The sequence below is a fragment of the Orcinus orca genome, chromosome 4, assembly GCF_937001465.1.
Source record: "Orcinus orca chromosome 4, mOrcOrc1.1, whole genome shotgun sequence".
Taxonomy (NCBI): Eukaryota; Metazoa; Chordata; class Mammalia; order Artiodactyla; family Delphinidae; genus Orcinus; species Orcinus orca.
In genome coordinates, this window is record NC_064562.1 from 136,358,560 (window position 1) to 136,384,174 (window position 25,615).

The 25,615-nt window shown below is 36.3% G+C and overlaps 1 protein-coding gene and 1 long non-coding RNA gene across 4 annotated transcripts in view; both read left to right on the plus strand.

The window, feature by feature from the left end:
- Positions 1-25,615, plus strand: part of SPATA5 (spermatogenesis associated 5) — a 351,881-nt gene that overhangs the window by 121,461 nt on the left and 204,805 nt on the right. The gene's annotated exons all lie outside the window — the stretch shown is intronic.
- On the plus strand, positions 18,824-23,728 carry LOC125964334 (uncharacterized). The gene is made up of 3 exons (XR_007477272.1): positions 18,824-18,890; positions 19,330-21,622; positions 22,794-23,728. It is a non-coding gene; the product is annotated as an uncharacterized LOC125964334 (long non-coding RNA).

The window sequence follows — 25,615 nt, forward strand, 5'->3', positions numbered from 1 at the left end:
GATACATCGTAACTAAAATGGCAAAAGTTAATGATAATGAACATTTTAAAGGCAGCAAGGGAAAAACAACTACAGTTGACCTTTGAACAATGCAGGTTTGAGCTGCAAGGGTCCACTTACATGCAGATATTTTCTAATAGTAAATACAACAGAATTATATGGTCTGTCCTTGGTCGAATCCATGGATGTGGAGGAACCATGCATACTGAGGGCTGAGTATAAGTTATACACAGATTAACCCCCATGATGTTCAAGAGTCAATATATAGTCATAAGACCATCAGCTGATTTTTCAGCAGGCACTTTGCAGGCCAGAAGGGAGTGGTGTGATTTGTTAAAAGTGCTGAGAGGAAAAAACTTAGAACCCAAGAATACTGTACCCAGCAAAGTTACCATTTACGAATGAAGGAGAATAAAGAGCTTTGCAGACAAGCAGAAACTCAAGGAGTTAATCACCACTAAAATGGCCTTACAAGAAATGCTAAAGGGACTTCTTTAAGCAGAAAACAAAAGGTCATAACTAGAAATAAGAAAATATATGAAAGAAAAAAATCTCACTGGTAAAGGCAAGCATATGCCAAATGCAGTGTGTCAGCCACTTTAAAAGCTAGTATGAAGGTTAAAAGAAAAAAGTAGTAAATTCAACTATAACTATAGTGAGTAGTTATCAGATACACAAAATTAAAAGCTGCAGATATGACATCAGAAACATAAAACATGGTGGGGGGAGTTAAAATGTAGTGCTTTTAGGATGAATTTGACTTACGTGACTATCAGCTTCAAACAAACAGCTGTATAAATAGGCTGTTATAAATGAACCTCATGGTAACCACAAATCAGAACCCTACAGTAGATACATAAAAAATAAAGAGAAAGGAAATCAAACATTATCACACCACAAGGCAAGAGACCAAGAGAAGACAGATACAGAGAAGAACTACAAAAACAACTAGAAAACAATTAAAATGTCAGTAAGTACATACAATCACTTTAATGTAAATGGGCTAAACGCTCCAATCAAAACACATACGGTGGCTGAATTAAAAAAAAAAAATGATGCCACCCCTATGCTGCCTACAAGAGACTCACTTCAGATCTAACGACACACACAGACTGAAATTATAAGGATAGAAGAAGGTATTCCGTGCAAATGGAAACAGAGAGAAAGCTGGGGTAGCAAAAGATGTATCAGACAAAATAGACTTTAAAACAAAGATCCTAACAAAGGACAAAGACGGGCATTACAAAGTGAAAAAAGGGTCAATCTAAGAAGAAGATACATTTGTAAATATTTAGGTACCCACCATAGGAGCATCTAAATATGTAAAGGAAATATTACTAGACATAAAGGGAGAAATTGATCTATCTGTTGATGTAAGTGGGGTATTGACGAGGCCCACGAAGTAGGCAAAGCAGAGTGTTTTCTCACGGCAGCTCTCACAAGGCCAACGACAAATATTTCCTGGGAGCTTCGGACTCACCAGAAATCTGGTCCTGAGGCTGTTTGAGGGCTCTGGAAATGTAGCTCTCCTCAAGGAACGTGCAGTGTGTTGCCCATCACTCGGCACGCACAGAGGGCCTCCGGGAGGCAGAGCAATGGGCCTCGATGTTGCTCAGCCGGACCACGGCGTGGGGGTGTCTGGAGGTCCTCAGTGACCTTGGAGGGAAATGGATGCACACCCGAGGGGCCTTGGAGTCCTGACAGCACCAGCAGTTTAATACCCCACTTACATCAACAGATAGATCATCCAGGCAGAAAAATCAATAAGGACACAGTGGCCTTAAATGGCACATTAAATCATATTAAATAAATCGACATATACACAACATTCCATCAAAAACATCAGAATACACATTCAAGTGTGCGTGGAACATTCACCAGAATAGATCACATGTTAGACCACGAAACAAGTCTTAATAAATTTAAGGAAGGGGACCTTCAAGATGGTGGAAGAGTAAGACACGGAGATCAACTTCATCCCCACAAATACATCAGAAATACATCTACATGTGGAACAACTTCTACAGAACACCTACTGAGCGATGGCAGAAGACCTCACACTTCCCAAAAGGCAAGAAAATCCCCACGTACCTGGGTAGGGCAAAAGAAAAAAAACAGAGACAAAAGAATAGGGATGGGACCTGCACCTCTGGGAGGGAGCTATGAAGGAGGAAAAGCTTCCACATACTAGGAAGCCCCTTCATTGGCAGAGATGGGGGGTGGGTGGGAGGAAGTTTTGGAGCCACAGAGGAGAGCGCAGCAACAGGGGTGCAGAGGGCAAAGCAGAAAGATTCCCTCACAGAGGATCGGTGCTGACCAGCACTCACCAGCCTGAGAGGCTTGTCTGCTCACCTGCTGGGGCAGGTGTGGGCTGGGAGCTGAGGCTCGGGCTTTGGAGGTCAGACCCCAGGGAGAGAACTGGGGTTGGCTGCATGAAGACAGCCTGAAGGGGGCTAGCACCACAGCTAGCTGGGAGGGAGTCCAGGAAAAAGTCTGGACCTGCCGAAGAGTCAAGAGACCATTGTTTCAGGGTGTGTGAGGAGATGAGATTCCTTCCCTGTGTGCCCACAGAAGGCAGAGCACCACCTAAGCAAGCTCCAGAGATGGGCACGAGCTGCAGCTATCAGCTCAGACCCACAGAGACGGGCATAGAATGCCAAAGACTGCTGCTAGCAAGTATCCTGTGTGCAAGCACAGGTCATTACCCACACACCCCCGCCCCCCACCCCCGGGAGCCTGTGCAGCACGCCACTGCCAGGGTCCTGAGATCCAGGGACAACTTCCCTGGGAGAGCACAGGCACGCCTCAGGCTGTTGCAGTGTCATGCCGGCCTCTGCTGCTGCAGGCCCGCCCCACATCCCAATTATGATTACCATACCCCTCCTTCTCCCTGGCCTGAGAGAGCAAGAGAGCCCTAATCAGCTGCTGCTTTAACCCCTTCCTGTCTGGGCGGAGCCACATGCCTGAGGGCGACCTACATGCAGAGGCGGGGCCAAATCCAAAGCTGAACCCCAGGAGCTGTGTGAACAAAGAAGGGAAAGGGAAATATTTCCGTGCTGCCTCAGGAGCAGCAGATTAAATCCTTACAGTCCACTTGATAAACCCTGCATCTGTGGATACTTGAATAGACAACCAATGTTCCCAAAATGGAGGCAGTGGACTTTGGGAGCAACTGTAGACTTGGGGTTTGCTGTCTGCGACTGATTTGTTTCTGATTTTTTTGTTTATCTTAGTTTAGTTTTTAGTGCTTGATACCATTGGTGGATATGTTTATTGGTTTGGTTGTTCTCTTTCTTTCTTTCTTTCTTTCTTTCTTTCTTTCTTTCTTCTTTCTTCCTTCCTTCCTTCCTTTCTTCCTTCCTTCCTTCTTTCTGTCTTTATAAAATTTTATTAATTTTATTTATTTATTTTAACTTAAAAAAATTTTTTTTCTTCCTTTTTGTTCTTCTGAGCTGTGTGGCTGACAGGGTCCTGGTGCTCCGTCCGGGTGTCAGACCTGAGCCTCTGAGCTGGGAGAGCCAAGTCCAGGACACTGGACCACCAAAGACCTCCCGGCCCCATGTAACATAATCATCAAGAGGTATCCCAGAGATCTCCATCTCAACACTAAGACCCAGCTCCACCCAATGTCTAGCAAGCTCCACTGCTGGATGTGCCATGCCAAACAACTAGCAAGACAGGAACACAACCCCACCCATTAGCAGAGAGGTTGCCTGAAATCATACTAAGTTCACAGACACCCCAAACACACCACTGGATACGGCCCTGCCCACCAGAAAGACAAGATCTGGTCCCACCCACCAGAACACATGCACCAGTCCCCTCCATCAGGAAGCCTACACACGCCCCTGAACCAATCTCACCCACTGAGACCAAAAACAGACAGGAACTACGAACATGTGGCCTGCAAAAAGGAGACCCCAACACAGTAAGTTAAACAAAACGAGAAGACAGAGAAATATGCAGCAGATGAAGGAGCAAGGTAAAAACCCACCAGAACAAATAAATGAAGACGAAATAGGCAGTCTAGCTGAAAAGGAATTCAGAGTAATGATAGTAAATATGATCCAAAATCTTGGAAATAGAATGGAGAAAATACAAGAAACGCTTAACAAGGACCTAGAAGCACTAAAGAGCAAACAAACAAACAATGCTGAATGACACAATAAATGAAATTTAAAATTCTCTAGAAGGATTCAATAGCAGAATAACTGAGGCAGAAGAACGGATAACTGACCTGGAAGATAAAATAGTGGAAGTAACTGCCGCAGAGCAGAATAAAGAAAAAAGAATGGAAAGACTTGAGGACAGTCTCAGAGACCTCTGGGACAACATTAAACACACCAACATTCGAATAGTAGGGGCCCCAGGAGAAGAAGAGAAAAAGAAAGGGATTGAGAAAATATTTGAAGAGATTGTAGTTGAAAACTTCCCTAACATGGAATAGGAAATAGTCAATCAAGTCTAGGAAGCACAGAGAATCCCATACAGGATAAATCCAAGGAGAAACATGCCAAAACACATATTAATCAAACTACAAAAAATTAAATACAAAAAAAAATATTAAAAGCAGCAAGGGAAACACAGCAAATAACATACAAGGCAAGTCCCCATAAGGTTAACAGCTGATCTTTCAGCAGAAACTCTCTGCAAGCCAGAAGGGAGTGGTAGGACATATTTAAACTGATGAAAGGGAATAACGTACAACCAAGATTACTCTACCCAGCAAGGATCTCATTCAGATTTGACAGAGAAATTAAAATGTTTACAGACAAGCAAAAGTTAAGAGAATTCAGCACCACCAAACCAGCTTTACAACAAATGCTAAAAGACCTTCTCTAGGTGAGAAACACAAGAGAAGGAATAGACCTACAAAAACAAACCCAAAAAGGTTAAGAAAATGGTAATAGGAACATACATATTGATAACTGTCTTAAATGTAAATGGATTAAATGCTCCCACCAAAAGACATAGACTGGCTGAATGGATACTAAAGCAAGACCCTTATATATGCTGTCTACAAGAGACCCACTTCAGACCTAGGGACACATACACACTGATAGGGGATGGAAAAAGATATTCCATGCAAACGGAAATCAAAAGAAAGCTGGAGTACCAATCCTCATATCAGACAAAATAGACTTTAAAATAAAGGCTATTACAAGAGACAAAGAAGGGCGCTACATGATCAAGGGATCAATCCAAGAAGAAGATATAACACTTGTAAATATTTATGCACCCAACATAGGAACACCTCAATACATAAGGCAGATGCTAACAGCTGTAAAAGTGGAAATCGACAGTAATAATAGTATGGGACTTTAGCACCCAACTTTCACCAATGGACAGATCGTCCAAAATGAAAATGAATAAGGAAACACAAGCTGTAATGACACACTAGACAAGCTGGACTTAATTGACATTTATAGGACATTCCATCCAAAAACAACAGAATACACTTTCTTCTCAAGTGCTCATAAAACATTCTCCAGGATAGATCATATCTTGGGTCAGAAATCAAGCCTCAGTAAATTTAAGAAAATTGAATTCGTATCAAGTATCTTTTAGACCACAATGCTATGAGGCTAGATATCAATTACAGGAAAAAACTGTAAGAAATACAAACACATGGAGACTAACAATACGCTACTAAATAACCAAGAAATCACTGAAGATATCAAAGAGGAAATCAAAAAATACCAAGAAACAAATGACAGTGAAAACAAGACCACCCAAAGCCTATGGGATGCAGCAAAAACAATTCTAAGAAGGAAGTTTACAGCAATACAATCCTATCTCAGGAAACAAGAAAAATCTCAAATAAATAATCTGACTTTACACCTAAAGCAGTTAGAGAAAGAAGAACAAAAACAACCCAAAGTTAGCAGAAGGAAAGAAATCATAAAGATCAGATCAGAAATAAATGGAAAAGAAATGAAGAAAACAGTAGCAGAGATCAATAAAACTAAAAGCTGGTTCTTTGAGAAGATAAACAAAATTGATAAACCATTAGCCAGACTCATCATGAAAAAAAGGGAGAAGACTCAAATCAATAGAATTAGAAATGAAAACGGAGAAGTATCAACTGTCACTGCAGAAATACAAAGGATCATGAGAGATTACTACTAGCAACTCTATGCCAATAAAATGGACAACCTGGAAGAAATGGACAAATACTTAGAAAAGCACAACCTTCTGAGACTGAACCAGGAAGAAATAGAAAATATGAACAGACCAATCACAAGCACTGAAATTGAGACTGTGATTAAAAATCTTCCAAGAAACAAAAGCCCAGGACCAGATGGCTTCACAGGCGAATTCTATCAAACATTTAGAGAAGAGCTAACAGCTATCCTTCTCAAACTCTTCCAAAATATAGCAGAGGGAGGAACACTCCCAAACTCATTCTACCAGGCCACCATCACGCTGATACCAAAACCAGACAAAGATGTCACAAAGAAAGAAAACTACAGGCCAATATCACTGATGGACATACATGCAAAAATCCTGAACAAAATACTAGCAAACAGAATGCGACAGCACATTAAAAGGATCATACACCATGATCAAGTGGGGTTTATCCCAGGAATGCAAGGATTCTTCAGTATACACAACTCAATCAACGTGATACACCATTTTAACAAATTGAAGGTAAAAACCATATGATCATCTCAGTAGATGCAGAAAAAGTTTCTGACAAAATTCAACACCCATTTGTGATAAAGACTCTTCAGAAAGTAGGCATAGAGGGAACTTACCTCACATAATAAAGGCCATATATGACAAACCCACAGCCAACATCATTCTCAGTGGTGAAAAACTGAAACCGTTTTCTCTAAGATCAGGAGCACGATGAGGTTGCCCATTCTCACCACTATTATTCAACATAGTTTTGGAAGTTTTGGCCATGACAATCAGAGAAATAAAAGAAAAAAAAAGGAATCCAAATCAGAAAAGAAGAAGTAAAACTGTCACTGTTTGCAGATAATATGATATTATACATAGAGACTCCTAAAGATGCTACCAGAAAATGAATTTGGTAAAGTAGCAGCATACAAAATTAGTGCACAGAAATCTCTTGCATTCCTATACACTAACAATGAAAAATCTGAAAGAGAAATTAAGGAAACACTTCCATTTACCATTACAACAAAAATAATAAAATACCTAGCAATAAACCTACAGAAGGAGACACAATACCTGTATGCAGAAAACTGTAGGACACTGATGAAAAAAATCAAAGACAATACAGACAGATGGAGTGATAGACCATGTTCTTGGACTGGAAGAATCAACATTGTGAAAATGATTATACTACCCAAAGCAATCTAAAGATTCAGTGCAATCCCTATCAAACTACCAAGGGCATTTTTCACAGAGCTAGAACAAAAAATTTCACAATTTGTATAGAAATACAAAAGACCCCGAATAGCCAGAGCAATCTTGAGAAAGAAAAACGGAGCTGGAGGAATCAGGCTCCCTGACTTCAGACTATACTACAAAGCTACTGTATTCAAGACAGTATGGTACTGGCACAAAAACAGAAATATAGATTGATGGAATGGGATAGAAAGCCCAGAGATAAACCCACGCAGATATGGTCACCTTCTCTTTGACAAAGGAGGCAAGAATATACAATGGAGAAACGACAGCCTCTTCAATAAGTGGTGCTGGGAAAAGTGGACAGCTACATGTAAAAGAATGAAATTAGAACACTTCCTAACACCATACACAAAAATAAAATGGATTAAAGACCTAAATATAAGACCAGACACTATAAAACTCTTAGAGGAAAACATAGGCAGAGCACTCTGACATAAATCACAGCAAGATCCTTTTTGACCCACCTCGTAGAGAAATGGAAATAAAAACAAAAATAAACAAATGGGACCTAATGAAACTTAAAAGATTTTGCACAACAATGGAAACCATAAACAAGACAAAAAGACAACCCTCAGAATATTTGCAAATGAAGAAATATTTGCAAATGAGAACATATTTGCAAATGAAGCAATGAAAAAAGGATTAATTTCCAAAATATACAAGCAGCTCATGCAGCTCAATATCAAAAAAGCAAACAACCCAATCCAAAAATGGGCAGAAGACCTACATAGACATTTCTCCAAAGCAGATACAGATTGGCATCAAACACATGAAAGGGTGCTCAACATCACTAATCATTAGAGAAATGCAGACCAAAACCACAATGAGGTATCACCTCACATCAGTTAGAATGGCCATCATAAGAAAATGTACATAGAATAAATGCTGGAGAGGGTGTGGAGAAAAGGGAACCCTCTTGCACTGTTGGTGGGAATATAAATTGATAGAGTATGGAGAAGAGTATGGAGGTTCCTTAAAAAACTAAAAATAGATCCACCATATAACCCAGCAATCCCACTATTGGGCATATACCCAGAGAATCCATAATTCCAAAAGATGCATGCACCCCAGTGTTCACTGCAGCACTGTTTACAATAGCCAGGACATGGATGCAACCTATGTGTCCACTGGCCAATGAATGGATAAAGAAGATGTGGCACATATATACAGTGGAATATTACTCAGCCATAAGAAGAAACAAAATTGAGTTATTTGTAGTGAGGTGGTGGATGGACCTAAAGTCTGTCATACAGAGTGAAGTAGTCAGAAAGAGAAAACCAAATACTGTATGCTAACACATATGTATGGAATGTAAAAAAAAATGGTTCTGATGAACCTAGAGGCAGGACAGGAATAAAGATGTAGACGTAGAGAATGGATTTGAGGACACAGGGAGGGGGAAGTGTAAGCTAGGATGAAGTGAGAGAGTGGCATTGACGTATATACACTACCAAATATAAAATAGATAGCTAGTGGGATGCAGCTGCATAGCACAGGGAGATCAGCTTGGTGCTTTGTGACCACCTAGAGGGGTAGAATAGGGAGGGTGGGAAGCAGGCTCAAGAGGGAGGGGATCTATGTATACATATAGCTGATACACTTTTTTAAACAGCAGAAACTAACAACATTTTATAGCAATTATACACAATAAAGATGTTAGCAAATTAAAAAGTGAATAAATTTAAGAAGATTAATATCATATGAAGCATCTTTTCCGAGCACAACAGTATGAAACCAGAAATGAATTACAGGACAACTGGAGAAAATACAGACACATGGAGAACTGAACAACATGCTACTAAGCAACAAATGGGTCAATGAAGAAATCAAGGAGGAAATGAAAAAATAATCTTGAGAGAAATGAAAATAGAAACACAACTTTCCAAAATCTGTTGGACTCAGCAAATGTAGTCTAAGATGCAAGTTTATAGCAATACAAGCCTACCTCAAGAAACACGAAAAATCTCTATCTTCACACCCAAAGGAACGAGAAAAAGACTAAGCGCACAGTTAGTAGAAGGAAGGAAGTAATAAAGATCAGGGCAGAAATAAATGAAGTAGAGACTTAAAAAACATTAGAAAAGATCAATGAAACCAAGAGCTATTTTTCTGGAAAAATAAACTTCCCAAACCTTTAGCTAGAATCATTATGAAAGAAAGAGGGTCCAAATAAATAAAACTAGATATGAAAGAGAACTTACAGCTAGTACCATGGAAATACAAAAAGTCATAAAAAATTGCTACAATTAAACTACAAGAAATTGGACACCCCAGAGGAAACGGACAAATTCATAGAAACATGCAATCTTCAAAGGCTTAGACAGGAAGAAATAAAAAATCTGAATGGACCGATTAGTAGTAAAGAACTTGAAACTTTAATTGAAAAATCCCCAACAAACAGAAGTCTAGGATCAGATGACTTCATGGGTGAATTCTATCAAACATTTAAAGGAGAAGTAATAGTATCCTTAAAGTATTCCAGAATAATTGAAGAGGAAGGAATGCTCTTAAACTCATTCCACAAGGTCAACATTAATTACCCTGATACCAAAACCAAAGACACAACAAAAAAAGAAAATTACAGATCAACATCCATGGTAAACATAAATGCAAAAATTCTGAATAAAATATTGACAAACCAAATTCAGCAACACATTAAAAGGAACGTACACATTGATCAAGTGGGATGCATTCCAGGGATTCAAGGATGGTTCAGTATCTGCAAGTCGGTCAAAATAGTATACCATATTAGCAAAGCAAATGATAAAATCATGTGATCATCTCAGTAGGTGCATAAAAAGTGGCAAAATTCTGTATCCATTCATTCATTATAATAGCTCTCAACAAAGTGGGTAGAGAGGGAACATATCTCAATATATAAAGGCCATATATGGCACACCAAGAACTAACATCAGACTCAGTATTGAAAAGCTGAAAGGTCTTCCTCTAAGATCAGGAACCAGAGAAGGATGCCTAGTTGCCTCATCTATTCAACATAGTATTGGAAGTCATAGCCAGAGACTATTCAAGGAAAGGAAGTAAAAAGCATCCAAATTGGGAAGGAAGATGTTAAACTTTCAGCATTTGCAGATGACGTGATATTGTATATAGAAAACCCCAAAGACTCCACCAAAAATGTATTAGAGCTATAAATGAATTTAGTAAATTTGTAGGATACAAAATTAATATACAAATACCTGTTACATCTATACACTAACAAAAAGCTATCAGAAAGAGAAATTAAGAAAACAATTCCATTTACAGTTGCATCAAAAATAAAATACCTAGGAATTAATTTAACCATGGAGTGAAGATGTGTACTCCAAAAGTTATGAAATTAATGAAGGAAATTAAATATGACTCAAATAAATGGAAAGATATACTGTGCTTATGGATTGGAAGAATCAATATTGTTAAAATGTCCGTACTACCTAAAGCAATCTACAGAGTCAGTGCAATCTCTTTTAGAGTTCCAGTGGCATTTTTCATAGAGCTTGAACAAATAATCCTCAAAAGTTGTATGGAACCACAAAGGATAGCCAAAGCAGTCTTGAGAGAAAAACAAAGTAGGAGGCAACATGCTTTTTGATTTCTAATTGTACTACAGAAATATAGTAATCAAAACAGTATGGTACTGGCACAGAAAGAGACATACAGATCAATGGAACAAAATAGAGAACCCAGAAATAAATCCGTGCTTATATAGGCAATTAATCTATGTCAGTGGAGTCAAGAATGTACAATGGGGAAAAAACAGTCTCTTTGAATAAATGGTGTTGGGAATACTGGACAGCTGCATGTGAAAGATTCAAACTGGATTACTTTCTTATACCATATGCAAATAAACTCAAAATAGATTAAAGATTTAAACATAAGACCTAAAACCATAAAACTCCTAGAAGAAAACATAGAAGCTCTTTGATATTGGTCTTAGCAATATTTTTTTGGATCTGTCTCCTGAGGCAAGGACAACAAAAGCAAAAATAAATAAATAGGACTACATCAAAATAAAAAGCTTTTGCACAGTGAAAGAAAATACCAATAAAATGAAAAGGCCACCATCTACTGAATGGGAGAAGATATTTACAAATAATATATCCAAGAAGGGGTTAATATCTAAAATGTACAAAGAACTCATACAACTCAACATCAATAAAAAGTCAATTAAAAAATGTGCAGAGAATACACATTTTTCCAAAGAGGACACACAGATGACCAACAGACACATGAAATGATGCTCAACATCAAAATTATTAGGGAAATGCAAATCAAAACCACAATGATATATTACCTTACACCTGTCAGAGCTGTTTTCAAGAAGACAAAAATTAAAAAGTATTAGCGAGGATTAAGTAGAACTACCATGTTACCCAGAAATTCCACTTCTGGAGATTTATCCAAGAAACAAAAACACTAATACAAGAAGATATATGCACCCCAGTGCTTATTGCAGCATTATTTACAATAGCCAAGATAAGGACGCACTCTAAGTGCCCAACGATAAATAAGTGGATAAAGATGTGATACACATACACACACACACAATGGAGTATTACTCAGCCATAAAAAAAAATTGTAATCTTGCCATTTGGAACAACATGGGTGGACCTAGAGGGTATTATGGTAGATGAAATAAGTCAGACAGAGAAACATAAATACTATGTTATTTCATCTACATGTGGAATCTAAAAAGCATAACAAATGAACAAACCTAACAAAACAGACTCATAGATACAGAGAATAAACTAGTGGTTGCCAGAGTGTAAGGGAGTGAGGGGATGGGCAAAATAGGTAAAGGGGATTAAGGGGTATAAACTTCCAGGGATAAAATAAATATGTCACGGGGATGTCATGTACAGCATAGGGAATATAGTCAATAAACATTGTTATAACTGTATATGGTGATTGATGGTAGGTAGACTTATTGTCATGATCATTTCATAATGTGTAAAAACATCAAGTCACTGTTTTGTACACCTGAAACTAATATAATATTGGAAGTCAGTTGTACTTCAATAAAAAATGGAATGAATAACTGATACACACAATAACATGGGTGAAATTCAGGGACGTTTCTCTAAGTAAAAGAAAATATAAAAGATTACATATTGTATCATTCCATTTGTATGAAATTTCTAGAAAATTCACACCTATAGAGATAGAAAGCAGTTTATTGATTGAGCGTGGGAGTGAAGATTGACTACAAATGTGCATGAGGGAAATTTTCCAGATGACGAAAATATTATAAAACTAGACTGTTGATGGTTGTACTACAGACGTTGAAGTGTACACTTTAGGTGGGTATATTTTATGGGATGTAAATTATATCGCAATAAAATAAAATGAAGTGAACCTATTTGGAAAAAAAGAAAAAGAAATGAGACAGACACAGATGAAGGGATCTTGGTTTCTAACTCTTCTAACTCTAGCTCTGTTGCTATCAAACTGTGTATTCTTTGAAATTATTTAGCCTCTCTGGGCCTCTGTTTCTGTACCTGTCAAAGATGTACTAGACAATCTCTGATGTATCAGTAATGTTCTACAATTCTCTTACTTTGTGACACAGAGATAGATAGTAATAGAGATTACAAGTGCTACATAAAAGGTTGATATTTACCAAACAGATGTCTGAGGTTTCTCTTTTGGTTTTTTGGGTTTTATTTGTTTTTTTTAAAAATGTTTTTTCAGGTATCACCTTTTCAAACTTTCTTGTTATTGAAAAGTTCCTTTCTTCATACAGGTTATAAAGTAAGCAAATATCATCCAGGTACAAAAGTGACTTTTCTTTTTAAACACTTGATTGTCAGAAAAGGGGGGGGAAAGCCATAAATCAGCCTTAAAGGTGCTGTTGTGTAATGGAGAACTTAGTTGACAGTTGAAGAACACTTTAACTTCTTCCCTGAAAATTTATTATTCTTTCAAAAAGGAAAACTTGTTGAGCTGCATATTTTCTCTTTTCACAGTTGTCTGTTCAGCCTGTAATATTTTGGTGTATTTTGTATGCTCTTTTTAAAAGCTTCTATTAATGTAAAAATAATTTTTACTTAAAACAGAAATGTCTATATGATTATTTAAAATTGAGTTACTTTGAAAGTTGAAAAATCTTCTTCACTTGGATTATTAATGCTTATAGAATCTCATATTAGGGAACTAATGTTAAGTGTAGCCAAGAACTAAATCTGAAGCCATTTATTGAATATTTTAAAATCATTAATAGAAGAGCTAATTTGGTGATTACTTTTAAAGCGCATAGAGAGCGTTAACAGTAATATTCCATTTTTTTGTCTGGCATTATATTCAGTGTGTGTGTTTCTGTGTTTGGAAGGGGTGTGCAAAAGTATCAGACAGGGGCATATAATATAAGAAAACTCAGTTCTTTTCCTAAGATATAGGCCATCTAATTTGAAATACAGTTAAATTTTGAAATATTATAATCATCAAACATGAACAGTGTAGACTTTGTATGCCATAATGTATTGGCGTATACATCAGAGTAAATTTGGAAAAATGGATTTTAGATCTCATACTCGCTGGTCTCTGTCATCATCTGTGTTCTCTGTTTGACAATAAATTTGGTATTGCAATTACTCTTTTTGGACACAAGATGGTGATGCTTACCTGAAATGTTTCCTGTGTGTAGGATCTACTGCTTCTATTTTAATTTTTTTAGTCATCCACTACATTTTTATGTATTCATTTATTTTACCTATTGATTGATTGATTGATTGATTGAAGTATAGTTGATTTACAATATTAGTTTCAGGTGTACAGTATATTGATTCAGTATTTTTACAGTTTATCCTTCATTAAAAGTTATTACAATATAATGGTTATAATCCCCTGTGTTATACAATATATTTTTGTTGCTTATCTATTTTATACATAGTAGTTTGTATCTCTTAATCCCATACTAACATGTCCCTCCCCTCTTGGTAACCACTAGTTTGTTTTCTATATCTGTTTTCTGTTTCTGCTTTGCTGTATAAATCCATTTGTTTCATTTTTTAGATTGCATATGTAAGTGATATCATACAGTATTTGTCTCTCACTTATTTCAGTATATATAAATAGCTTATACAACTCAATATCAAAAAAAAAAAAAAAACAACCCAAATAAAAAATGGGCAGAAGACCTGAATAGCCATTTTTCCAAAGAAGACATAAAGATGGCTAACAGGCACATGAAAAGATGCTCAGCATCACTAATTATTAGAGAAATGCAAATCAGAACCACAATGAGATATCACTTCACACGTCTCAGAATGGCTATTGTCAAAAAGTCTATAAACAACAAATGTTGGAGAGGAAGTGGAGAGAAGGGAACCCTGTACACAGATGGTGGGAATGTAAATTGGTGGAGCCACTGTGGAAAACAGTATGGAGGTTCCTCAAAAGACTAAAAATAGAGTTACCATATGATCCAGCAGTCCCACTCCTGAGTATATATCCAGAAAAACCAAAAACTCAATTTCAAAAAAGATACATGCACCCCAGTGTTCATAGCAGCACTATTTACAATAGCCAAGACATGGAAGCAACCCAGTGTCCATCAACAGACGGATGGATAAAGAAGATGTGGCATATATGTATATACACAACAGAATATTACTCAGTATCTGCTGCTTTTAGAGGCTTCCCCTCCTGCAGCTGAAGAATGAACAGCTTAAGGGAAATGAGTGGAATTGGCTTTGCTTTTAAAAATAGTAGTTGAAATTTTTGTGTGATTTTGTTCTACTGTATAACTTATTTAACAAATAATGATTTAAGTTTAAGTGTAAGTTTATGTAAGTTTGGGTTTGGGGGAGTTGGAAACATTAAGAAAAGGGAAGTTTGAACATTGGAGAGAGAACCAGCAGTCATTAGGTTTATACTATGCACCAGGCCTGCTCTGGGTGATGTACACGTTATCTAAATGATTCTAGTCAAATATAAGCACTCTATATATTTTACACAATACCGATGTATGCCTTAGCTCGATAAATTGTGCAGGATTAGTAGTGTTTTCTCTCTCATAAAAACTATGGTATACCATCAATTTAGTATCTTTCTTCACAGTTTAAGTGAAGTTATCAATTTTTTTAAATAAAAGTTTCTTATATAGTTAAATACATACTTATACTATATAGCAATCCTACTCCTAGGTATTTGTCCAAGAGAAATTAAAACATTTGTCCACACAAAGACCTATAAGTAAATGTTTAAGGCAGCTTTGTTCATAATCACGTAAACAGCCCCAAATGTCTATCAACTGATGAATGGATAAAGAAATTGTGATATGTTCCTACAGTGATGTACTGTTCAGCTGTAGAAAGGAATAAACTACTGATATATGCAACAAGATAAATGAAATCTTAAAAGTGTAATGCTGGATGAAAGAAGCCAGATACAAAAGGCTACAGAAAATAATGACTGATTCCATTTGTGGGACAGTGTGGAAAAGGCAGGATGATAGGGACAGCTATCAGGTTTGAGAATTGAGGGAAAGGCCCTGGACCACAGAGCGCCATGAGGAAACTTTCTGGGAGGATAGAAATACTCTATATTTTGGCTGTAGTGGTGATTATCAGACTGTGTGTGTTTGTCAAAACATTTCTATCAGTAAAACTAAAAATAGAGAATTTTGTAGTATTTAAAGTGTATCTCAATAAACCTGACCATTAAACACACTTGAAAAAAACTTTTTAATTGTAAATACAAAGGAAAATGTCAGCTTTATTTCAGCAACAGTTTGTCCTCAGTAGTACCTTCTTGGAGGTAAAGCCTCCTGCATCTTGGCTCTTTTCCCAGCCTTGATTATCTTCTGATAACCCATTTACACAGACCTCCCTTTGTCACTGCCTCAGTAAGCTCAAAACTGCTTCAGCAGATTTTGCTTTCAAATATTACCACCCAGCTTTTAGGGCAGAACAGATAGAATTTTGGTGCTGGGAAGATTCTTAGAGAATTTGGTTTCTTAGTAAAAATTTGGCAAGCTAGAGATTTTACAAATAAATCTTTTAGTAAGGTTATTAAGTAACAAAAGTCAGTTAATTTGTTATGCATGTATTATGGACAGTTTTAAATGTTTTTTACTGTAATAAAGTATAACTAAAATTATGAAAATATAGTTTTCCTTTCTTTTTTTTTTTTTTTTAATGTTAGATTATATTCTTGTCTCCTGGAAGGAACAGTGCAGGTAAACCAGACCAGAGCTTTGGATACATCATTATATTGCATATCAAGTAACAGTGTTTACCTTCCCAGTAGCTTTTTAATCTCTAATGCCAGTAAAATTTATGGCCCAAAGGTTACATATTTGATGGCATTTGATGGCAGACCTATTCAGAGTTATACTTTCTTATGGAAAAAACAAGTATAAGCCAATCATCATACTCATACCTTTTGGAAATCTTGATTCTCAAACTTCTTTTTGGTATTAAAATACAAAAAAGAGTATTTAATGTAATAACATAAAAATAAGAGGTAGTATATTTTATATAAGTAGAAAGGTGAAGAAAATTAAATGTTAATGTGTGGGGAGGGTGAGCAAAATTGTATTTTTAAGCACATGTAGCATACTTTTGGAGATTTAAGAGTTCTCCTCCATTAATCCCTTATTTTCAGGCTTAATTATGTACTCATTTCCTCTTCTGGATAAAATGAAGGTGTGCTTTTTCAAACGCCAGTAGAAGGCTGGTATTTTTTATCGAGTGCAGTAACTTTATGAGGTAGGCGCTGTTGTCCCTGGTTTACAGCTGGGGAGACTATTACTTTTTTTTTTTTTAAGAAGATGTTGGGGGTAGGAGTTTATTAATTAATTAATTTTTTTTTTTTTGCTGTGTTGGGTCTTCGTTTCTGTGTGAGGGCTTTCTCTAGTTGTGGCAAGCGGGGGCCACTCTTCATCGCGGTGCGCGGGCCTCACTATCGCGGCCTCTCTTGTTGTGGAGCACAGGCTCCAGACGCGCAGGCTCAGTAGTTGTGGCTCACGGGCCCAGTCGCTCCGTGGCATGTGGGATCCTCCCAGACGAGGGCTCAAACCCGTGTGTCCCCTGCATTAGCAGGCAGATTCTCAACCACTGCGCCACCGGGGAAGCCCCGAGACTATTACTTTAAAAGAGTAAGTAAATTGCCTAATTCACTGGGGCTGGCAGTTTAACACATTCAGGCAATTTCAGAACTCACACTCTGAACCACTAACTAAATTAATTCTTAAATTCTGTGTCAGATTTAATGTCTTTGAATTGTTTGCTTGTTTAATACTTTGACCATCTTCTGCTTTTGCATTTATAAACCTGAATTCAGTCTCTGACATTTGCATTGTATTACCAGTTGACTGGTGCTGCGTGTCTGTATGTTCTCCCTCATAAAAACTATGGGCTAACATCAGCTAGCGTAGTAGCTTTTGTCACAGTTGGAGTGAGTTAACCAATCTTCACTTAAGAAAGAGAAAGGGAAAGGAAAGGAGAAAAGGAGACAGAAGAAAAGAGAGAAGGAGGGAGAAGTGGAGTTTGCATGTATTGTTATTGTTGTAATTATGTTTTGTTTATTTGAGTTAGTTGATTAGAATTAAAAATGTAAGCATTTGCAAGTAGATGATAAATTTACCTTTTTACCCCCAGGAAATTTTAACTGAAGGGTTAAGCCAATCAGGTATAGAATAAAGTAAGCTGAGATTGGAAAACTCCTGTGCTTGCTGCCTGTTTTTTGTGGTTTTTGTTTCTTTTTTGCGGTACGCGGGCCTCTCACTGTTGTGGCCTCTCCCGTTGCGGATCACAGGCGCCGGACGCGCAGGCTCAGTGGCCATGGCTCACGGGCCCAGCCGCTCCGCGGCATGTGGGATCTTCCCGGACCGGGGCACGGACCCGTGTCCCTTGCATCGGCAGGCGGACTCTCAACCACTGCGCCACCGGGGAACCCCCCTTGCTGCCTGTTTTTATAAATAAAGTTTTATTGGAACAGCCACACCCATTGCTTGTTTAAATGACAATATGAAAGTATTTACTGTCTGACCCTTTACGAAAATCCCTGAACAAATTTTGGGACCAAAACTGTTCAGATAAACTGTTTATTGGCTTGGATTGAGTCATTCAGTAAATATTTATTGAGCATCTGTTATGTGCCAGGCTGTGTGCTAGGTGATGGAGATGCAAAGTCAAACATGTCCTACAAAAATGTTTGACTCTCTTTTTTATTACTAATTATAACACCAGTTGTAGAAAGCTAATAGGAGTTATAAGAGCTAGGAAATACTAATAAGACAGATCTCATTTGTTTGAAGCAGTAATAATACTGCATCTCTTAGGCAATGACCTTATAAGTTATCTGACACCGTAGATACTCCAACTCCTTTTCTCTGGTTTTCCTGATTCCCTTCTATGCTACTCAATTATTTTTTCTATAGTATTTATTACCATATAGTTTACTTACAATGTTTATTATTTTTTATCTCTCCTTGTCCCAGTGTAAACTCCACAAGGGCAAGGATTTTTGTTCTGTTTACTAATGTATCCAAGTACCTGGAACACATGGTAAGCAGTTAGCATGAAGGAGACCTGCCTTACATACTCTTCTTACTAGCTATATTAATATATTTGGAAAGCATCAGTGTTTTCATGTCAGCTATAATTTTGTTGATTCAAAATGAAAATAATTTGCTGAGCTAGATTATGTATCTTTTTGTTTTTTATGTTCTTCATTGAGAAAACTAGTATTTCCTATATTCTTAACCTCCTCACTTTGTCACCAGTTATATATCATTCATGTAGTTTTTCTTGGACGTAATAGATAAACGTTTAGTAAAAATTGTTTTGCATAGTTGAGTAATATATTTATTGAAAAGAAAAGTCCACCCTAAGATTAGAGCTTATATCAATTTTTCTGATGACCTTGAGGAAGTAATGTGCTTGCACATTTAATTGCTATTAAAATAATAAGAATAATTTCTCATAAAACTTCTTTTTCTTTTAGTTACATTCGTGAGTATGTTTTCGTGATAGTTGATTACCCTTGCCTACATAGTTTGCAAAATTAGCAAGGAGAACAATATTCTGAAGCCAAGTTTCCATGAGTCGATATTTCACATTCATGTTTGTGACCTGAACCTGTATTCCTTCAGACAGTGAGAAAAGCCAAATGTTCTCATAAGCAGTGAGGATTTTCTTCATGGAAAACAAAGAAGTAAAAGTGTATTCCAAATAAAAGTATAATGCATATATTGAATATAGGCAAGTCTACCTATATAAATATGAATAAATGCTTTTATGCATTTCATCATACGATTTTTTTCTTGGTATTATTTTTAAAGTAAAAATTGAAGGGAAGGTGCATGAAGGGAATCAGAAAAATCAAGAAATATTACCATTTTTAATTGAGCAGGCAACATCATCTGTAATTCTAATGACCCTGCAAAGTAGTATTTCTGTTTACATTTTGGAGATGAGAAGATTGATGTTCAGTGAGATTAATAGCTTGCCATGGTTCAAGAACTAATAAGTAATAAAGGCAGTATTGTACGGCAGGGCTTTCTGCCTCTGAATACCTTATTCTTTATCCTACAGCATGTCAATTTCTCATATATTGTCATGGTGTGCTCCCAAATAACTATACTCTATATTGATACTTCATTTTTAAAATTCACATTTTGTAACATTTACACTGTATACTTTTAAAATTTAAATTTTGTAATATAGTATAATTCTAAATAACCTGGAAAGAGTGTTCTATGAAAGGAAATGGTTTCCTAATTCCAGGGAGTGGTACATGGAGGGAATAAATGCCTCCTTGTCTGTCATTTTCAAATTAAAGCCATTGCTTTCCAATTTTAAGCTGACATATGTTCTTCCATTTTACCTCTCTCATCTTGTTAACATTTATTAGTCATTATATAGCCACATATATGAATGCACATAATCACACCATGATTTTCAAAGTTTGTTTTTATTTAAAATATTTAATATTGCAAAAGTTTTTAATTGAAAATGTTGTGTATAAAGGCATTACCCAAAGACATCTTTATTATATAAATTGACTGCTGAAGAAACTGGGATGTTATATGGTACTTTTTATGACTATAGTTTATTTTGTTCCTATCATTAACTGGGATTACCATGCCATATTAGCCAAGAAATTGAGATAATGTCATTCTGTAGCCCTTCACATAAGATTCACTTCTAGTTTTTCTAAATTCAGATGTTTAATTTTCTAAGAACGAATACTTTGCCTCATTTAATGAGTTTTCACTTTTTAAAGCATTAAGAAATAATGTATTGTTTTTACTGTGACTTGAGGATATATGACATATGAACTCTTATATTCTGGTTTAACATAGAATTTGATATTATCTTGTTAGATAAACATCTAAATTTTGAGATAGCCCTCAGATTTTACATTTAATAAGACAATGAAAAGGGCTCATTAAACTTCGTTTGATGAAAGACTGAGAAACCATAGGGCAGTGAAGGAATTAGCATTTGTGATAAAAGTTATATGTTTAAGTGTTGTGGTGGCATATGAAAAAGAACACTAGTCTTGAAACATCAGGAAATTTAAGTTTTAATATTATATTTAATTCTGTAACTTTCCAAGACTCCCTACAGCTGCCTCCCATTTCTATCTCTTATTCATCATGAATTTAACTTTTCCCCTTGCATTAGTAGATAATAAAACCAAGAAAGAGTGAAAGGTTAATTATAATAATGTTGTGAAGTTGTTTTGTATGTACTTAAACATTATATAAATGTAATTCTTATAATAATGATGATTATTATAATAATAGAGGACCTATGGATACTATTTATTAATATCAAAGATGAACTTAAATTAGTATCTGTTGAATGAGTATATCACTGAATGACTGAATGAATTCAGATCTCTGGACTCCAAAATTATTTAGATCTCCCTTTGAATGGAAGGTCCTTCTCCTTGGTTTTGAAAATATTATTTTAAAAGACAACTTAATATTGTTATTTAGTTATTTTCTATAAATGCCAAAGAGAAACTATAGAGTCCTCCTAAAGACAAGTAAGGAGGTAAAGAAAAACCAATAAAATTGATGAGCTAAATTGTTAAATTTTTTTTGTTTTATATGTTCCTCAGGTATTGAGATTAAAATTCAGGTGTAGATGCAGTCTACACTGTAGATGCAGTGTCCCCGGGGCACAGGAACTCTGTTTAGATTTTTCCTATGTGCTTTATTTTCTTGATATTTTCATTTTGCAGAATGAATTTGCCATTTACTTTTGATGAAGTTAATATCTGTATAGTAAGTATCCTTAGATTCTTATTTCCTTGATTTAGAGGATAATTTGAACGTTAGATTTTTTTAAAAGGCGTAGGCACAGATGGCCATTGGTAGTCAAATCTGGTTTGTAACTAATCTACTGTAAGTTAGTTATCAGGGGCTAGTGGTGAGTCATTCACATATTTATATTTCCTGTTTCATGTATTTACAAATATTTGATGATCGTCATTGGCTTTTTTTCTCTAATGTATTTTAAACTTCAAGGAATGAAGGCTCTGTATACTTATCTCTCTGCATGTGCATTTTCTTGTGTTTATTTTCACTGGTTTTAAGTAACCTACTGGTTTTAAGTAACCTACTATACATATAAATGTACATTTAAAAAGATGGTCCTTCCAAAAGCTTTGCTTGGGGTCTTTGCTAGGAGGATGATTTAGAGGGATGGAGAGGGTCGCTTGCTTTACTATTTATCATTCTCCCAGACAAATCCATGGAGACAGGCTGCTGATAGGACAGGAGAAAAACAACAAAAACAAATACAGTGCTTTGGCTTGGAACTGAATTGTATTATCTGTGCTGTCAGCTAGAGTCTTTGCTCACTTACCCAGACAATCTCTACAGGGATTAAAACATCCCCCTGCATTAGTAATAGCCTTTAGTATGCTGCAGCCTCATATCCAGTTTAAAAAAAAAAAATCTGGCTATAAACAGTTTTTAATAGCTTGCAAAATCTTCACCAGTTCAACCTTTGGGGAGAGTGATTATGCTGATGAATCAAACAGGAGTGTCAATAATTAAATTACTAATTACCTGTATTTTATTTTTAGTTTCCATATATAGCTCCTCACAACCCCCAACTTTGAGCCTGATTTGGAAGGTTTATATTTTGTCATCTTTGTCAAAGTTAAGAAGAAATACATGAATATATATAGTAATACAAGAGTTATTTTGAGTTATTTTGAGGATATTTCTCTTATTTTTTAAAGTTATAAGAATTTTGACTCTGCATGAAAGTTTAGAGGGAGAGATTTATAGAAACAAACAACAAGAAGAGAAACTTCAAAAGATGCTGTAAACCAAACAAAAACTATTAGAACTAGCTTTTATATCAGTGTCTGTGCTATCCAGGAAGTTGATTATCTATTCTTTTCTTTAAAATCTTTAATAATGGCGATTTTACAATCTTCTATAGCAGTGATTCTCAACGGGTGGTCCCCAACCATCCCACACCCCTCGGACATTTGGCAGGGTCTGGAGACATTTTTGGTTGTCGCAGGTAGAGTGATGATATTGGCATCCAGTAGGTAGAGACCAGGGCTGCTGCTGAACATCCTGTAATGTACAAAAAAGCTCCCACCACAAAGTATTATCTAGCCCAAAAGTCAGTTTTGTTGAGGTTGAGAAACCGTGCTCTCAAGCATGGATTTTTATCTTGATGGGAGTTTTTAAAAATGAATAGCTACAGTGATGTTTACAGTGTTTTATAGAGAGATTTTATTTCATTTGTTTGAATTACTAAGAAGAGAGAAAAGAGACTTTAGATGTTGATTTGAGGTTTATGGACACGGAAAATGCAAACATTCTTTGAAAAATGTTCATGGAGACAATATGGTTATCTCATGATACAGAGGAATGAAAATCTTACTTTATCATAGATGGACATGAGACATTTTGTGTTTTTTTTTTACCTTCACAAATATGGAAGGAAACTTCTACTTTGTAGGAGATGGGGTTATAAAGAATTATTTCTATATGGATGAATTAAATAGTTTAATAAAAAAGAATAATCACAGTATGTAAAGTTAATTAGCTTAGCAGAATATTCAGCGGCCTGAAGCTCTGAATTTACTTCTTAGTTGTGACTGTGGTTAATTTATTTAATGTCTAAGCCTCAGTTAACACATCTGGAAAGTCATGTGGTTATTTTAAACTTGTCAAGTGGGTGTTTGCTAATTTGTATTGACACTTAACTTTTCTCAGATGAATTAAAAGAATTGTCCATGGGCTTCCCTGGTGGCACAGTGGTTGAGAGTCCGCCTGCCGATGCAGGGGACACGGGTTCATGCCCCGGTCTGGGAAGATCCCACATGCCGTGGAGCGGCTGGGCCCATGAGCCATGGCCGCTGAGCCTGCGCGTCCGGAGCCTGTGCTCCGCAACGGGAGAGGCCACGGCAGTGAGGGGCCCGCGTACCGCAAAAAAAAAAAGAAAAGAATTGTCCAACCTTTAACTAATTGATTGCTGCACCTCAGTGTAAGAAGTAGGCATTCCCTTGTTCATTCCACAAATGGAGCTATTGTACCTCCATTCATTTTCATCATTATCTACTAAATCACAGTAGTTTGCAGTAGAAGGAAGTATGTGTAACCACACATGTATAAACACAAAACACACCTAGTAACTTAGTGGTAGGGAAGTTAGAAACTGGCAGAAAGTACTTACATTGCCTTCCAGAGCTCTAGGCTTTTGGAACCTGGCCTGGGATCCAGGGCATAGCTATTATAACCATTGAGGTTTATGGAAGTAGTACATGGGGAAGAGCATATAGCCTTTAAAGAGATTTAATAATATTTCATCCATTGTGCTAAACAAACCAAAAAAATACATTGGGGACTAAGCGTAAGTCGTCTACTTAACTCCACAAACATTTAAAAAATTGCAGTTGACCTTATTATTTAAATAGTTATGTTGTCTGCCTTACTTCCCACACCCCAATAACTGGATGCATTTTATGAAAAAGTCATGTTTTCTGTAAAGTAGAAGGTGAAAAACAAATGCAGCTTGAAATCACAAATCATAGCAAGTCACTTTACCTTTGTTTACATGGTTAAGAAGTTGTCTCTTTCATGAAGACACACAGGAGATCTGCATTCTATCACCACCAAAAGTCTTCTTAGGGTTTTCGTTTTGTTTTGTTTTTTTAAATTAAGGGACCAGCCAGAGCCGTGAAGTTAGTACAGAGGAAAAAAAATGGATCTCAGCTAGAGGTAAAAAATGCAGTTTGACGATCTCTTCAAGATTGTAATGTGTAAAATAAATTGTTTCACTGATAACCGAAAGCAAAGTAATAAATTTCATGTTATCCTGTATTTGTATATTCTTTTAGTTATTTTTTCATTTTAAAGAATATTTTGAATAGGCAGTATAGATCTAAAAAATCTAAAGTGTATAGAAAGAACTACATGGTGATACCTTGCTCCTACCTCTGCATCCCAGTCTTGTCTCCCTCACCTCATTTTTATTAGTCTCTTTCTTCTTCCAATGCTGTTTTTAATACAAGCAATATGTATATTTATTGTTTCTAAACCCACGTCCCCCATAGATATACAAAATGTAGGAAACTGTGCATACTGCTCAGTGCTTTGCTTTTTTCCTTTAGCCTTGTATCTTGGAGATCTTTCCTTCTCAGTATATGGGTATTTTCCTCATCCTTTTGTAGGCTGCATAGACACAGAACTACATACAAATAGTCCCCTTTTAATGGACACTTAAGCTGTTGCCAGTCTTTTGCCATAACTAACAGTACATCAATGAATAACCTTGTCCAAGTGTTATTTTGTACTTGTACAAGTTTGTTGTAAAGTGGAATTGCTGAATTAAAGGATAAATGCCTTTGTAATTTTGGTAGATATTGGCTTATTTCCTTGTATACTAGTTCTACCATTTTGCCCTTTCATCAGTAATTTTGAATGTGTCAGGATTTCCAGGTTGGTACCAGCAATTAGTAGTTAATTGAAAAAGTCAGTAAAGAATCATTAAAATATTTTATATGAGGTTTAATGATTTTACTTTAACAAAACATTTAGATACTCATTAATTTCCTGTTCATTTTTTTTAAGGGAAAATGCTTTTCTTTGAGAATAGTCCACTGATTTGGAGTTCCATGATATCTCCGATCTAAACTTCATTTATTGATTTCAGTGTTTGGCTTTTATAGAGTGAAAACTTAGGACACTCTGAGTGTCCCTATTCTTTTACAGATGTTCTTTTTACACCAAATTAACAGTTACTTTAGT